Source organism: Protopterus annectens, chromosome 5.part0 (genome assembly GCF_019279795.1).
Source record: "Protopterus annectens isolate FY-2018-M chromosome 5.part0, PAN1.0, whole genome shotgun sequence".
In the NCBI taxonomy this organism is placed as follows: Eukaryota; Metazoa; Chordata; order Ceratodontiformes; family Protopteridae; genus Protopterus; species Protopterus annectens.
Window position 1 is genome coordinate 1,080,494,235 of NC_056735.1, and position 17,500 is coordinate 1,080,511,734.

Below are 17,500 nucleotides of genomic sequence, written 5' to 3' on the forward strand. Positions count from 1 at the left end.
CACCTAAAATGCTGTACTGTCACATAATATCTCAGTCTGTTCTGCTGAATGTATTCCCAACTTTTTGTCTATATCCCAGACTCCGTTCCTTTATCATTTTTTGAATGTTTTCAGACTTTCTACCAGTTGGCTTTGTTTACTGTGTGTGGCAAATATAACTGTATGAAAAGCTCTAGATGTGCACTACTAAGTGCTTAACAGTTTTAGAATCTCTTTATCACTCTTCTGCACCCCAGGATTCTGCTGATCTTCTCCAAAGCCATTTCACACTGCATAGCAAGTTAGCAAAGTCCTTTTCTTCCTCTGCCATTCTCAGTGCTACTTTATTAGAAATGTATGTTTACCATGGCCTCCACCACCAAGGTCTCCATTCTTGCATAATTTACATTAAGTCTCAGCTGACACCTGTAAGCCTACTATGTTCGGTGTCTCTAGAAACTGAGATTTCATTCTGTGAGCACCATGGCAGTTTTGTTACTATCCGCATACAAGCTAATCTTTCTCTACAACTACAGTGTAATTTATTTATTTATTTATATTTGTTTACCGGGAAATTCCACTGGACACAGGTCCTTTTTCAGTGGAGGCCAGGGGAGAAAAGCTCTACAGAACAACAAATGAGCAGCAGAGTACATGAAGAACAATTGAATATACATACACTAGCAAATAATACATACTGCAGCAAACATTAGGTATACATACAATATAAAACATAGTAATGAACAGATATACCAATATCTAGCTAAAGGCTAGGAATAAACATAGGGTGTATATACAGATAGTAATACGCTCAATTAGATACTGTTCTAAACTCATATACCTAAATCTTATATACAAATATTGCACTAAACTCAAGCAGATATAAAGCAGAAGCTCCATACAAAGGTGGAACAAGCTAGAAGGGCTAATGTGATGGAAGGGGAAGATAGAGGAGTAAGAGAGGAGACTGAGTGAGTAGTATACATGGTAGTGAGAGGGAGCTAGGTGTAAGTCCGTTGGATATGTATTTGGAGTTGAGATGAAGTGAGCTAGTTAAGCATGTTACAACAGGTCTGAGAGATTGAGTGAGGAGGGAAGGTGAGGGTAAAGGGTGAGCCAGAGCCTGCAGAGGAAGGAATGCAATGATCAGACAGTGTGAGGCAGGGTGGCTAGGGGAGGGGAGAGGAAGGGAAGGTAAAAGGATGGTTACTAGTTGGGATTGGTGCATGGGCATAACAAGAGACTTTTTAAATGAGTTTTTAGTGCAGTCTTGAAGTGATTGCAAGAAGTGTGATGGAACAAACACATTGCTGAGAACCAGTCCCAGCACTGAACCTTGTACTACCCCAAAGCTTACTGACTTATCCTACATATTTCTCCTATAACTGCCATCCCATGCATTCAGTCAGATAGCCAGTTTCCTACCTCCTTCTCCAGATTGGCCCTCACTCACAGATCCCTTATTTTCCCCACCAATCTTTAAAAGGTGCATTTTCAAAGTCATTTCCTGAAGTCCAAATAAAATCCATCGATAGATACATGTTGCTCACTTAAGTTGTGAATTTGTTAACCTGAGTAAAGCTAGATCATGAAACCTCTGGCAAAAGAATCACCAGTCTCGAATTTCATATGCCTTTCTGTAAAATCATATCCTGAATGAAGATTATGGTATTAAATAAATAAATAGAAAACAATAACACTGTTAGCAGAATATTTGAGCAACAGCTTTAAAGATTAGCAAATGTGATGAAATCTGTGTTGTACTTCTTCCTTGAGTGTATCTTTAACCACATTCTAGTATCTGATTAAATCATCACTGTAACTGAAACGTGCCAGTGATTTGAATGCATAATATGTTAATCTTCTTCTTGCTGTGGTATGAAGTCTGACAGATTGTTCTGATCCTGCAGGATGACCATTGTTTGTTTGCTTTACAGTATAAAGACAAAGGCATTGAGAGTAAGTAATTGACTCAATGTCCTTGTGACTAGTGGGTTCATAGGTGTCCAACATAATGCACTTTCAGAGTAATGTTAATGGCATACTCTCCAGTTCTGTTATCGGTCATAATAGACCTCCACAGTGGTCACCAAGGGTTCTGCTAATGTTAATTAATCTGGCCTGCAAGTCATCATCATATGTAAATGAATTAGCACATTATTTTGGGCTACTGTTCATACAATGATCCATGAAAACTAAAAACTGATTTGGGCATGCTGAGCTCACACCATTTGCTGGTCATTCAGTGCTCTTGCACCTGTCCCAGCAGTTCTGAACTTTTGCTACCTAAGGATATAGTTGGACCCTTCATCTGCTTTCATGCATCCCCTTTTCACCTCAGCCCTAGATCTGCTAACTGTACAACATGACAGTGGCCTGACACTTATCAGTACAAGCAGACTTGAAATCAGCTTTGCTGTCCAAATACATTTGAATAAAAATAAGAAAATGTATTATAGTCAGCAGTCAAAAAAGCTTAAATGTCTTGCAGTGCTGTAGTGTACCTCCCATTAAAATATTTGTGAACAACACTTTCAGACTAACAGTATCTGAAGGCATGTATGTGAATTGCCTGTCCTACTTTGGCTGTTAGCCATATATCAAAGTTACAGTCCTATAGGTTATAGTCTAGTATATGGGGAATATTTAGGCTACGTGTGCATCTTTGATATCACATTGGAAGACAGTGTCTAAAAATTATAGACCAGTAACTTGCCGTCTGATGATATATAAACTATACATGGGAATTTCATTAAGATTTAGCCACGAGTAAGAACTATATATATATATATATATATATATATATATATATAATATATATAAGAAATATGTTCACCCTGAACAGACACCAACCTGGCTAACAACAGGAATAACAATGCTCCTACTTAAGAGTGAACCTGCAAGCTACTCTAAGAATTATAGATGAATAACTTGCCTTCTGACTACGTATAAACTATACACTGGAATTGATGCCAACAGAGTTTATATTAATTTAAAACAAAACTTAATTATGGCAGTAGAACAAAAGGGCAATAAAAGAAAGTCATATGGAGCAAAGGATCATTTGTTGTTAAATAAAGTCATAGTGGAGAACTGTAAAAAGGGGAAGAATGCAAGTATGTATGGATTGACTATAAAAAAGCATTTGATAGTATCCCACATTCATGGATAAAAGGGTGCTTAAAAATGTATAAGATATACCTTATGCTGATCGACTACATTACAGTGACTATGAAACAGTGGCAGACCACCTTGCATTTAAGCCATGATAAAGGACAAATTATTATCCCAGAAATAAAAATTCAAAGGAGGATAATCCAGGGTGACTCTCTATCACCACAGCTATTCTGCCTTGCCCTTAATCCATTAAGCTGTCTACTTAACAGCTTAGGCCATGGCTTTAATTTGGCTCCTAGAAAGCAACAAAGTGTAAAGACTTTTCATCTTTTCTTATAATTCATTAGATGAGGAACTGAAAGAACAACTGCAAGTTGTCAAAACTTTTTCAGATGATATAAGAATGTCATTTGGTCTTGATAGATGTGCACAAGCAGCCTTTAAATCAGGAAAACTGCAGCACCAGGAAAACATCAGGTTGGGACAAGAATGTGATATAAAAGAACTTGAGCAAGAGGGTGTGTATAAATATTTGGGAATTGTTGTAGGATCAACAATAAAACATGAACAAATGCGAATAAAACTTAGTAAGGAATACTTTAGAAGACTTTAATCCTGAAAACAGCATTGACATCTAGCAACAAAATCCAAGCTATAAACCAATTTGCTCTTCCTGCCCTAACTTACAGTTTTGGAGTGAGTGACTGGCCCCAAAATGTGTTGGAGAGATTAGATAGGAAAATAAGAAGGATGTGTCATGCTTACCAAATGATTTATAAAAATCAGTGCATACCAAGATTATATGTTCCTTGTTCCGAAGGAGGGATGGGCCTCCTTGAAATTGGTTACATGTATAGATCTGCAATCATAGGACTCCAAACATATCTGCTGACCTCACAAGACCCAAATATAGTGAAAGTTTTGAAACATGAGGAGAACAAATCTAAGATAACTTTTCTGCTTAATCTAGTAGAAGCATATTGGCATCAAGCAGGAATAGGAATCAAATCAGAAGTAGATAAAAAATAGGCAACAACTGAATGTGCCAAAAAACATAAGAAAGAATATAAGGGGAAGGACTAGATGAGAAGGCAAGAAATGTGGAAAAGGCATAAATATAGTTGCAAGTATAGAAAACATCTAGAAGAACCAAATGTTGGTCAGTAATGAATGCAAGAATGGTTAAGGAGAGGTGAGATGAAAGGTTAATATTGGTGGCCCAAGATAGTGGGCTGCATACAAGTTGGTTTACAAAGTCCAGTGAACATATAGGAGAAACAGACAAATGTAGGTTTTATAAAACCAAACTGGAACAAGTTGCACACCTCGTTGCTGGTTGTGACATACTAATGGCAGAAGGACAGTGTACTGAAAAGTATAGTAATGTGGCAAGACTGTTGCAGTGGGGATTGTGCAGACATTATGGTATTGAATTGTCTGAAAAACACTGGAAACATGAGCCACAAAGCATCATAGAAAATGATGAAGTTTACATCACGTGGGATCATTCATTACCAGCATTTCAAAAGGTAGGTGCTAGAAAACTGGATATAATGATCCATGAAAAGAAGACAAAAGTAGCATTGATCCTTGAAATTGCCACACCCAGTGACTACAGTGTGTTGTGTACAGAGAGACACAAAGTCATAAAATATCAGGATTTGCAGGCAAAAACAAGAACAATGTAGAAGAAAGATACCCAGACAGTCCAACTAATAGTAGTAGTAATGGGTCTTATAAAAAAGAATCTACAATCATATTTAGATATGTTACTGATAAATGTCACTCCCTGCGAATTTCAGGAGTCATTACTGGGTACATTGTGGGTGCTGCAAAGAGCACTTCTGGCTGACATCAAAGACTTAAACTATACTAATTTCATGAACTTTAATCATACTTTGTCTTAGGAATGGGGTCAATTCCTGTCATGGTATTAAAAACCCAAATGATTTGGAGAAATTAAAAAAGGGAAGACAGAGCTTTGTGGTGTCAGTAGTTCAGTTATCTAGGGCACCTCTCATTCTGAACTGAAGAAATTCACTTTGCATTTTTATTTCCTGGGATCCTAATGTCAAAATGACAAAATTAACAAGAAAAGGAGAATATTATTGCTGGAACTGAATTCATCCTTTCAGGTCTTGGTGGGTACATGTGGTGGACCCTTATTTCACAAAATCTCACCAAGGTGATACTCATATGTAGACTGTATTTTATATAGCATACATCACAAACAGAGGGAGGTAAAAAAAAACTGAGTACACAAGTCCCAGGATAAAAAAGTGAACTGGTGCCAAGAGTGGAAAATATGACAGTGTAGACTCCTCATGACCCGGAAAAATTTCTACAGTGTGGTTATTCCAGGCTTAGGGGATGATATTGCACCCCCTTTTGTAGAAGAAAGTAGTAATACACAAAAAAACACACAAAAAAAACTGACCGGCCAAAAAAACTGACCAGCCAAAAAAAACAACAGTTCAAATAAGTGCTGTAAAGTTGATACAGTAGATTATTGAGGATAAGGAGGAAATTATTTAGTTATTGTTATGCAAGAAGCCCAGAATTTCCAGACAGAAGATATTCAAAAAGATTAAGAAAAACATTAGCATAATGAAAAATACTTGCAGAAGAAAAACTGTCAAACGCTTCATAAGTAAATTTGTTTTCATTAATACACACAACCATGAAAAACATTACATAGACAAAGAAACTTTGGGCCATTTAGAAAAAGAAGCAACAGATGAAGTGCAAAAATATAAAGAAAAAAACCTAGAGACTTTTGAAAGGTATTAAAAAAAAACATGGACATAGGAAGGAAAATGTGATCTGATATGGTACAGTATTTATGTAAAGGAAAAAGCCAAATGAATCACTAAAAAAGGCAGCTACAAAGAAATTTGAAGAGAAATGCAGGCAAAGACTTCCAGATATAGAAAATTTCACAACACAAAAAAATAAGATGACAAACGGCATATGTAGAACAGAAAATGAGTAAAGTAGAAGATAAACAAATAGAAGCTGAAGTTATGCAATACCTGCAAAGTGAAAGATTTAGTATAGAAAGTCTAACACAGGTTATGTCACAGCACAATGAAACAATGAGTCCCCAAATTCGGGAGAAACAGAAGAGATGGGAGACATCTGAAGGACATGGGAAGGAAAGTGAGATTTGATATGGCCTGATATTTATGCAAAGGAGAACTAATTGATACAAAGAAGCAGCACCAAAGATATTTGAAGAGAAATACAGGAAAAGGCATCTGGATCTGGAAGACTTCACAATGCAAAAAAATAAGAAAATAAAGGGGGAAATTAGAAAAGAGGATTAGTACTAAAAAAGTTAAAGAAATAGAAACTGAAATTACAGATTATCTGCAAAATAAAGATTTAGTATAGGAAATACAATGCAGATAACCATCACAACATGATGGAATAATGTCTCCAAATTAACAAACACATGAAGATGCTCTTAAACCTTCAGTAGGAAACCATTACAAAAGTTCAGTTGGAGTTGCACAGCAGGGGACGGAACAGCAAATAGTGGCAGCTCTGATGCAGTCAATGTTGTGGAGTGACAGGCCCATTTGAAAGTGCAATGGGTGATGCAGTATGCAGCTGAACTGGAATTTTCTGAAGAATGTCCATAGAAAACAGAGAGCAAAGAATGTGTCCTCACATTAGAAGAAAATTATTTAAGGGAAGAGGTACTTGATTTAATAGAGATGGTAGACATATTAAGATTCTTGAAAGAAACAGATGACAGAAAGTGAATAATTTCCAAAATATTAGAAGTCTGATAAAACAGATGAAGACAGTAATCAAGACTACTAACAGAAATTCATGTGACATAACAGAAGTAGCTTGGATATATTACTGTGCAGCAAAATTAATAACAGATAAAGTCTTACCACAAAAATACAGGGCAATAAGGGAAAGGAAGGGAAAAAATAAAATGTCATTGTGAAAGCAGAGAACAAAAAAAACTATAAAGCAATTAACACAAGAAGTGTCACTGTTAGAAGAGTATAGAAAAGGGAACAGATCAACAAAAAATACTTAGATAGACACAATAAAAGCAATGTGCATTATCAGAATAGACCAGGCTCTGTCTTACACTATTGCAAATAATAAGCTAAAGATACAAGCACAGGGAGGAAAAACTTCGAACATATGCAGATAAATATAAAGGGAAAGTATAAAATAAACACTTCCTTGATGACCCCAAAAAGTTTTTACAGAGAATTATGAAAAAAAAAACAAAAAGAAAAGAAACACTGTCAAAAAAAGAAGAGATAGGCACATTTTGTAGAAATATTTATGAAGACACTGTAGAATATAAAAATATGCTGAATGGATAGAATAAATAAAAGAAACAGTAAAACGTGTAAATGTTCAGGATATGAAATGGAATGAAGTAATGGCCAAAAAAATTGAAGAAAAATTAAGAAAAGCTCCTAAATGGAAAACTCCAGGCCCAGATGTAGTAGCTAACTTCTGGCTAAAAGTACTAACATCTTTACATGAAGATTTAGTCTTGAGAACAAACTATTTATATGCACATCCACACCAGCCTGGTTAACAGGTAAAATAGTATCCTTCCTTAACATTAAAACTGTAAGCTATTCTATACCCTAATAACTTGTTTTCTGATGATGTACAAACTATATACTAGAATTGATGCTGACAGAGTTTATAGCTGTATAGAAAAAAAACTCAATCATGGCAATAGAACAAAAGGATAACAAAACAAAGTCATAAAGGATATATATATATATATATATTTTTTGCTAAATAATGTCATAATGGAGAATTGTAAAAAGGGAAGATTCTATGTATGGCATGGGTAGTTTACAAAAAAGCATTTGACAGCACCCCACATTAATGGGTAAAAGAATGCTTACAAATATATAAAATATATCCTACATTGATCAATTACATTACAGTGACCCTGAAACAATGGTAAACCACTTTGCAGCTAAGTCATGACAAAGGACAAATTGTTATCCCAGGGGAAAAAATTCAAAGGGGGATATTCCAGGGTGACTCTGTCATCACTGCTCTTTTGTCTTGCCCTTAACCCATTAAACTGTTAAATAGATTGGGTCATGGTTACAATTTGTTACTCAGAAAACCCTCCAAATGTAAAAGACTTCTCATCTTCACTTTGCAGATGACTTAAAACTGTATAGTTCATCAGATGAGGAGTTGAAAGCACAACTGCAAGTAGTTAATACTTTATCAGATAATAAAGATTTGATTTTCATAAATGCGATAAAGCAGCATTTAAAGCAGGAAAATTGCAGTACCAAGAAAATATCAGTGTAGGACAGGAGTGTGGTCTAAAGGAACTTGGCAAGAAGCATACCTCTCAACCTGTCAGACAGCGAAATCTGGACAAACCCATAAATAAAAGTGGGACAAAGGCGCAAAAATAGGGACACATTTTAAATATTGCTCTTATAAACTTAGAAAGTTGATAGAATAACATTTTGCATTAACATGGATTTTCTGAAGGGTATGAAGTCTAAAACTCAAAAGTCTGTCTTTATTTTCTACTTCAATATTTAATGATTTGCCACTAATTTACCAGAGAAACACAATTTTATGAAAAACGGGATACAGTTGACAGGTGTGCCAGGAAGAAGTGTATAAATATTTGGGAATTGATGAAGGATTGGCAATAGAACATAAAAATGTGAATAAAACTCAGTAAGGAATACTTCAGAAGACTAAAACTAATAATGAAAACAGCCCTGTCATCTAGGAATAATGCCCAAGCTATGAACCAATCTGTTATTTGTGTTTTAACTTACAGTTTTTGGTGTGATTGACTGGCCCCAAGAGTATTGGATTAGTTGGACAGAAAAACAAGACAAATGCTTCACACTTATCAAATGATGTATAAAATTATTTTGCTAAAATTATGGAGAAATGTATCCATAAACAACTTATTACCCACCTACTCCACCATCAGCTCCTAGCTAACTGTCAACATGGTTTTCGGCCATTTCATAGTACCACCACAGCCTTACTATCCTTCTCTAACTGTATCAACAATAATCGTAACAATAATACTTTATCATCTGCTTTCTTTGTAGACCTATCTAAAGCCTTCGACATGGTTAATCATCAACTTCTCCTCCACCTACTGAAGTCCCTCTCCTTCGACCATCCTGCCATGAACTGGTTCACATCCTATCTGGACAACCGAAAACAAGCTGTTCTCTGGCAAAACCATCTTTCTGACCTTCTTCCTACCTCTCTAGGTGTCCCACAAGGCTCTATTTTAGGTCCACTACTGTTTTCCATCTTCATAAATGACCTTCATCTCTCCATTCCACAGTCTACCTGTATCCAATATGCTGATGACTCCACTATCATTTGTTCTGCCTCATCTCAAACTGATCTTCATTCTCACACACAAAAAGCCTTCTCTACTATAGAAAAATGGTTCTCTTACCACTGTCTTCTCCTTAACCCTAAAAAAACTAAATTGCTGCTCTTCAACCCATCTCACCTATCGCCCCCTCTCCATTTCACACTTACATCTGAAGATGGTACCGTTATCTCTCCAGACCCCACTACCAAACTACTAGGAATTACTATTGACAATCAACTTAAGTTTGATTATCACATAAATTCTACAATTAAATCTACTAATAAAAAACTTGGTTCCCTCTACCGCATTAAACCCTTCCTGGCACCAACAACTAGAACCACAATAGCCAGAACTCACTTAATCTCTACCCTGTTATATGCTTCCCCCATATATACCAATCTTTCTAAACATAATCTTAACAACCTGACTAGATCATACAGTAATATTGCTAGATTTGCGACCAACTCCCCTTATAGGACCCACCACTGTCAGAATCTAAAACAGCTAGGATGGCTTGAATTACCACTACTACTACAATTTAACCAACTAATAATCACCCACAAAGCCATTCACCAACCTAATAACACCCCAATTCTCTCTACCCTTATAAGACCTTATAATAATTTGAAGAATCTGCGCTCTGCCAACAAAATGTTGATACACACTTCCTTCTCAAATAACTTAGCAGGTAAATCTTTATTTTCAAACACAGTGGGTAAAATATGGAATCAACTACCAAATGACCTGACAACCCTCACCTCTCTCCCACTATTTAAAACCAAATTAAAACTTTTTCTCTCCAATCACTGGTTATGCTCTTGTAACAACCCTGACTAATCATTTTCTTTTACTTACTACCTGACACTAACAAAATTTTATTTTCTACCATAAATCTCTACTTCTCATCATTTCATTATAACTAACCCTTCTCCTTAGTCTTTGCACTCTCTTCCCTGAGAATTACTTTTGATCTATAATCCTATTAACCTTTTGTTTCTGTCTTATTCTTATTTTTGATAACTCTAGAACTATTACTCTATACAAATGTCATTGCCTATTTGTGTTTTCCTTGCATTGACTCACAATAGTGTTTTTAAAATGTCTATTTCTACAACTGTAAAATCTAAATATTATAGAATGTTTTTGTATATTTTTATTATGCTTTGTAACTAGAGCTTTTCTCCCCGGGCCTCCACTGAAAATGGACATGTATCCAGTTGGACTAGCCCAGTCAACAAATGTAAAATAAAATAAATATTTTATATCAAGATTATATAGCCCTCATTCTGAAGGAGGTATGTGCCTGCTTAAAAATGATTATATGTATAGATCTGTGATCATTGGACTGCATACATATCTGTTGACCTCATCAGATCCAAACATAGTGAAAGTTTTAAAACATGAGAAAAAGAAGCTAAAGATGACCTCTCTGTTCAGTTTAGTAGAATAATTCAGGTGCCACGTAGGAATGGAAATCAAACCAGAAGTAGACAAAAATGAGACAGCAACTGGATGTGCAAAAACCAAAAGAAAGAATATAAGTTGAAGGATAAGATGAGAAGACATGAAATGTAGAAAAGCCATAAATGTAGTGCCAGGTATTGACATATCCCGGAACAACCTCATGTTGATCAGGATTTAACTCAGCAATGTTTAAGGAGAGATGAACTTAGACCAAAAGATGAGAGGTCAGTTTTGGTGGCTTAAGATAGTGGACTACACAATTGGTTTGCAAAGCCCAGTTTCTATAAAACAGAACTGGAAACAGTAACACATCTTGTTGCTGGGTGTGATACACCAATGGCAGAGGGACTGTATGCAGAAAGGTATAATAATGTAGGAAGACTGTTGCACTGGGGATTGTACAAACATTACAGCACTGAAATAGTTAAGAACAAGGAAGTAATCAGGAGTACTCTTTATACTCCAATGAGTATATTTTTTATGAGCATCACATCAATATGGTGTATTTTTAGGTCATATTATGTCTACAACTGTCTAAATGGATGTGTCTGACAACAAATGCAATATTGCTAATCTAAAAAAAAAATCTTTAATAGATTTAGGAGGAACACCTGAAAATAATACTTACATTTATTAAGCACTTGAGGGCCAGCATTTTGAGAGATGTGTCCATTTTTAAGTGATAGGTGTCCAGGAGGGGTAGTACTAAGAGCTTGTGACTACAAAGTGGAATTTGCTTGCTACACCCTTGGCTGAGAAGCATTGGATCATGATCCACAAAGCATTATAGAGAATGATGAAGTTTGTATCACACGGGATCACCCATTACCAGCAGTTCAGAAAATAGATGTGAGAAACCAGATACAGTAGTCCATGGAAAGAAGACAAAAGTAGCATTAATCACTGAAATTGCTACAGCCAGTTATTACAGTGGATCACAAAGTTATAAAATATCAGGATTTGTAGGCAGAAATGAGATCAATGTGGAAGAAAAATGCCCAGACAGTTACAATAGTAGTAGGAGCAATGGGTCTCATAAAAAAGAATTTACAGTTTTATTTATGTATGCTACCAGTACGTGTAACTCCTCACAAATTACTGAAGGAGTTGATTCTGGGCACATTGTGTTGCTGCAAAGAGCAGTTTTGGCAAACATCAAAGATTGAAACAGTACTAATTTCATAAACTTAAATCATACTCTGACTTAGGAATGGGGTTCATTCCTGTCATGGTATTAGAAACCTAAAGGATCTGTAGAAATTAAACCAAGAGAAGACAGAGTTTTGTGGCAACAATAGTTCAGTTATCTAAGACACCTCTCTTTCTGAACTGAAGAACTCTGCTTTGCATTTTAATTTCCCAAATGAACGCTACCTTTGTCTAAAAGCAAGACCCGTACATGATTTTATTACATAACCTGGCTAGCTTCATTCCCTAATATATCAGTGTATACTTTAGTAATTCTACATGATGATACTTAATACTTTTATTTATTTTTAGGTTATACTTTTGATACTGACTCTGACAGAGTGGTAAACATTTTGCATATTTTAAATGTACTTATACATTCTAACTCCTGATGCAACATAACTTTTTTTTTGTGTTTACTCATATTTTCTATCAGCACTTATACACATAGAGTTCTTGCAATTTTATACGATTTGGGTCTGTGAATTTTCCTACCAACAGACATGCCAGTTTTGTCTTGGGACTTCAGTCATAGTTAAAATAGCCCACCATGGATCAGCCTGCCTACAATCCTACAATATCAAAAAATGAACAAATTGGCAAACAAGTCAGGGATTCCCCTTCTTTCCCACAGTGCTAGTTATAAATGCATGTGTAGCTTGTCCTCATTATATCACAGCACCCACCTGAAACATGCAGAGATGTCCTATGAAACAAGGAACATGTCTGTTTATCCCTAACCTCACCATTAGGAGAATCAGGTTAGTGCTGTACAGTACTTTTAAAGTCAACATAAAGTAGTGTGCATTACTTTTGACAGTCATCAGCTGACTGCTTGTACAGGTAATGCTGTGATACACTGCAAAGGAATGAGTAGTCTGTGTTTTTTTGTGCTAGGCAGCTGAGTGGAGCTACACAGTAATATTTTCAGGTACTAGTACACCACACTTAGAGCTGAACCATAAGCATGGTGGCCATGTGGTGAGCTGTTTGCGGCAAGGATACACAGCTCTGCTTTATACAGTAAATGGTGATGGAGGTTTACTTTCTGAGCCATAATGTTGCTTATGCTTTTTTATTTCTACACTGTGAATTCAAACACAGTGTTTATATTGTTACAGGGCTTGTATTCATAGCTTTATTTTCTAATGAGGTTTTTCAGTGTTTTCTTATGCTGACAGGATGAAAGAAAGGATTAATATCAGACTCTTTTCAGATAAGATTAGGCAAAAGTTTTAAAAAAATTGTAGCACCCTACATGTAGAAAATATAATTTAGCAAACCTTCCATGAGGGGCTGCTGGCAGATATACAAAGCAATGTCCCATAATGCAACTTGCTGTGGTGCCTATTGATTCAAATGTAAGAGCATGGAAAAAGTGTGATGATGATGGTAGTGGTGGTGATAATGATCATAAAAAGCATTTCCACTCTGACTTTTGAGAGAGTTACTATCTTAATACAGGGATAAAACAGATTAATCACTGTATCTATGATATGAGTGAGGTTGTGTTTGGGTCAGAAAGCATACATACCGATATAGAATTACACTGAAGTTTACAAGGAGAATAATGAAAGTGGGGAGTGTGTGAGACAGTATTCAGTGATGAAGGTTCAGTGGCTTATGTCAGACAATGCACAGAAAGAGACCTGTGTGAACTAATGAGAAGAGCTGGTCAGTTTTCTATGTGAAATACCGAGAATGCACTTCAAAGGAAGAGAAAAGAAGACTAGAACACAGATCGATTTAATTGGGGTTTTCAGATAGAGTGTTATTAGTAGAAGAAGAGATATGAATGGATAGACAGTGCTCTAGCAGGAGAATGAACATTTGTTAGTAACTGATCAGGCCCCGAGAAAGGCTGCATCTGTAGTGCCATAATCTACATGTATTTGTGGATAATTACAGCATGACGGTGAACTACAAAATGGTGTAGTGATACACCAGGGTCTTGTCATATGCCAAGTTATTAAAAGGATAGATATTGTCTGAATATAAAGTCTTCAGCAGATAATCGCTAGAGGTATTTAAATTTGGAAGGAGTTTCAGTCCATAGGCTTAGGTTTTAATGGGCAGCTATGAAGATGTCTTGCAGAGAGACATGGGATGCATGTAGGATATCCTGTTTGGTGATATTAAAGGACTGCTGTCATTAGCAAAAGGATGGCGTTGAAAACTGTGAGGTCATAAATAAAATAGCTGATAAAAAGAATAAGCTAGGATGTATCAGGTATGGACACTTATTACAAAACAGAGGAAGAAAGTGAGGATAATGCAGATAACAGGCTCTTTAATTGCTCAGCTATGGATGCAGTTGTCAAAACAATTAGCAGCGGTTATGTCAACTCCAAAGAGTTGGAGGGTAGAGATCAGAAACTTACATTTTGTGAGCAACACAATTAAATCCTTTAGTATCTCTCTTGGTGACTTGCCAGCATGTGCTAATCCATGTTTTATAGAATTGATTAGTGAGGGTAAGGAGACCAGTGCTTTTACAAGAACTTGCCCTAAGATGGTCTTGCAGAATATACTTCATCCAGTGATCACATAAATGATCTGCAATAAATTTCTAAGATGTTAAAAAGTGCAGGATGAAAGCAGATATGGCTGAAGTTGGGAATGAAGGAGTGAAAGCATGCTCTGCAAAAGAAGATACCAATGGTCACTCTCTACAGGTCTGTAAAGGAATAGCTGCTAAGGGGCAGACTGAAAACTGGAGACAGGGCATGAGATGATCGATTTAAAAAGTATAACAAGGTGAGGATAAAGATCATTTCCATCAGAACAATGCCTTTTTCAGGAGATTGTGGAGAAGCTTATCAGTGTGAGGTAAATATTTTGTTGAACTAAAAAATTTGAGCAGGGTTTAATACAGAGAAAGTTAAAGAAGTTACAACGGGACATTGATGCATATTCCAACAATACTGCTTTTTCCCATTTCTCTGATGTTAAAAAGGCTATTGGCTTCTTTAAGACACAGAACCAACTTAGGGGTCGCTATAGAAACCAAGGAGCTTCTGGTCTTCCTACTTCCTTTAGTGAAGTTATTAAGACAGGTGGTGATGTCACTTCTGGTTTGACTTCTGACTGTTCCACAAGTGAATCGGCTGGTGGTGTTCCTGCTGAGAATGTATTAGATATGAATGATATGTCTGATACTTCTGGTGATGAGCAGGGTGAAATTAATGGTTCTGGTCACATTCCAGTTAATACAGGGCAAGGCCCTTTAGAGAAGAGACCTGTTTTATGTCAGAACGAGACGGGTGATGTGTCAACAAGAAAGACTTCCACAAGCAACAAGAAAAAGTAGCGGCTTTTACGGAACATTCTAATACTGACGTTTTGAATGAAAAAAATTATAATTTGTCTTGTTATTCGTCTACTTCTGATCAGTTATTTATTTTAGGGCTTGGTTTTAACTTTGTGCCTAGCAAAAGAATGAATTTAGGACAGACATTGTTGAATTTAAAAATGTTTTGTAGTAAACTAAATTTAAGTTATGTTTTTTCTAGTATGGAGTTTAATAAATGTCTGTTTGCTAAACCAAGTACCATTACTCCTCCCTTAACTAACACCTTACGTGTTTTTGAAAATTGTTGCACTGAAGACATCAGACAACTTGTTCATACTAAGGTAGATTATAAGTTTTATAATCTTACTAGAGCTCAAAGAACAGCCTTAAAAGAACTGAGGTCTTTAAGCCACCTTCGATTTATGAAAGCCCATAAGGGGGGGGGGCTGGTAATTCTTGAACAAGATAAATATGTCAACTCTATGAAAAATATGCTAAGTACTGAGACTGAATATTCATTAGTTAGTCAACAGCTGTTTTTTAAGGCATACAGTATAATGGGTATATTATTAATGACGTATGATTTTGTTAGTTGAACATCCACTTTTGGGGACCATGTTTGGTATCCCCATAATTCACAAAAATCTTGAAAACCCCCCTTTAGACCCATAGTATCTTCACCTAATTCAGTGGCATAAGGTATTTCTTTAGTAGTTGACTATATGTTAAATCCACTAGTCCTGAAATTAGGTTCATTTATTAAGGACTGATGGCATTTTTTGGATTTGATTAGGACTTTTAGTTCTGTATATTCTTTTGATTCTAAGAAGAACATTTTGTTTACAGTGGATGTCCAATCATTGTTTATGAGTATCCCCTATGACCAAGGGGTTGATTTTGTTAGACAGTTCTTGGGAAATGTAGCCCACTTTCATTCTGATAGCATATTTGTTTTACGCACCTTAATAGAACTAGTGCTTAATAACAATTATTTTCTATTTAACAAGAAAATTTACAAGCAGCTAAGAGGGGTAGCCATGGGGTCCGCTGCAGCCCTGGCTTTCAGCAATCTAGTTCTGGGTGGTGGGAGCATAGAGTTCTCAGACCTATTATGGAACAATATCATGTATTTTTTTTATGGCAGATATGTGGATGATATGTTTTTTATCCTGGAAGGTGGCACAGACCAGGTTCATTCTTTTTGTGATAGTATTAATAATTCCAGTGATTTTTTTTAATTTGTATTGGGGAATGTTGGGCTACCAGTGCATTTTTTGGATGTCACCCTGACTTGGGATACGTCTAATAACTGTTTCACAAGTGGAATACATAGAAAGGAGACTTTTGTTAACAGTTATTTGCATTATTTGAGCAACCATCCTGCTTTTATGAAAAATAACATACCGAAAGGTTAGTTTATTCGTGCTTCACAAATGATTTCTGAAGAAGCTAATTTTGAATCAGAAGTCAGCTTTATACAGAATATGTTTTTGGTTAGAGGTTACCCCTCAGATTTACTTGGCAAAGTAGCTAATGAAATTAAAACAAGAAGGGCTACTGATTTTCCACCGATTTTGAAAAATGGTTTTACTACTATTACAAATAAGCCACATGGAGTCACAGGTGTTAACAACTCATGTTCTAACAACACTAGCACAAATACTTTTGGTACTTCCTGTATTTTGGATATGTCTGTTGATGCATTTAACATCAGATCTATTATTACCAGAAACTGGAACATCTTATGTGGAAATAGTGAATTAATACAAGTTGTAGGTGATGGACCTAATTTTGTATATAAAAAAATGACTGTTGACTCCATATATAAAAGTACCCCTGACAACAGCAGATGCTGTAAGGGGATGTATAAATGTGTTTTTTGTTCTTCATGTCGTTTTATTTTAGAGGGACCCTATATTGATTTACCCTGTTTGAACAGGACACTTTCCATTGTTGGTGTATACAACTGCAATACTAGTGGCATAGTCTATCTTGCTGTTTGTTCTGTGTGCAATGAATTTTATGTAAGTATGTCCACACAACCACTTAGTAAAAGAATTAAAGAGCACTATTATTGTATCAGA

At 35.9% G+C, this 17,500-nt stretch overlaps 1 protein-coding gene across 2 annotated transcripts in view; it reads left to right on the top strand.

Annotated features, from left to right (window-relative positions):
• Positions 1 to 17,500, top strand: part of TMEM182 (transmembrane protein 182) — a 271,618-nt gene that overhangs the window by 86,606 nt on the left and 167,512 nt on the right. The gene's annotated exons all lie outside the window — the stretch shown is intronic.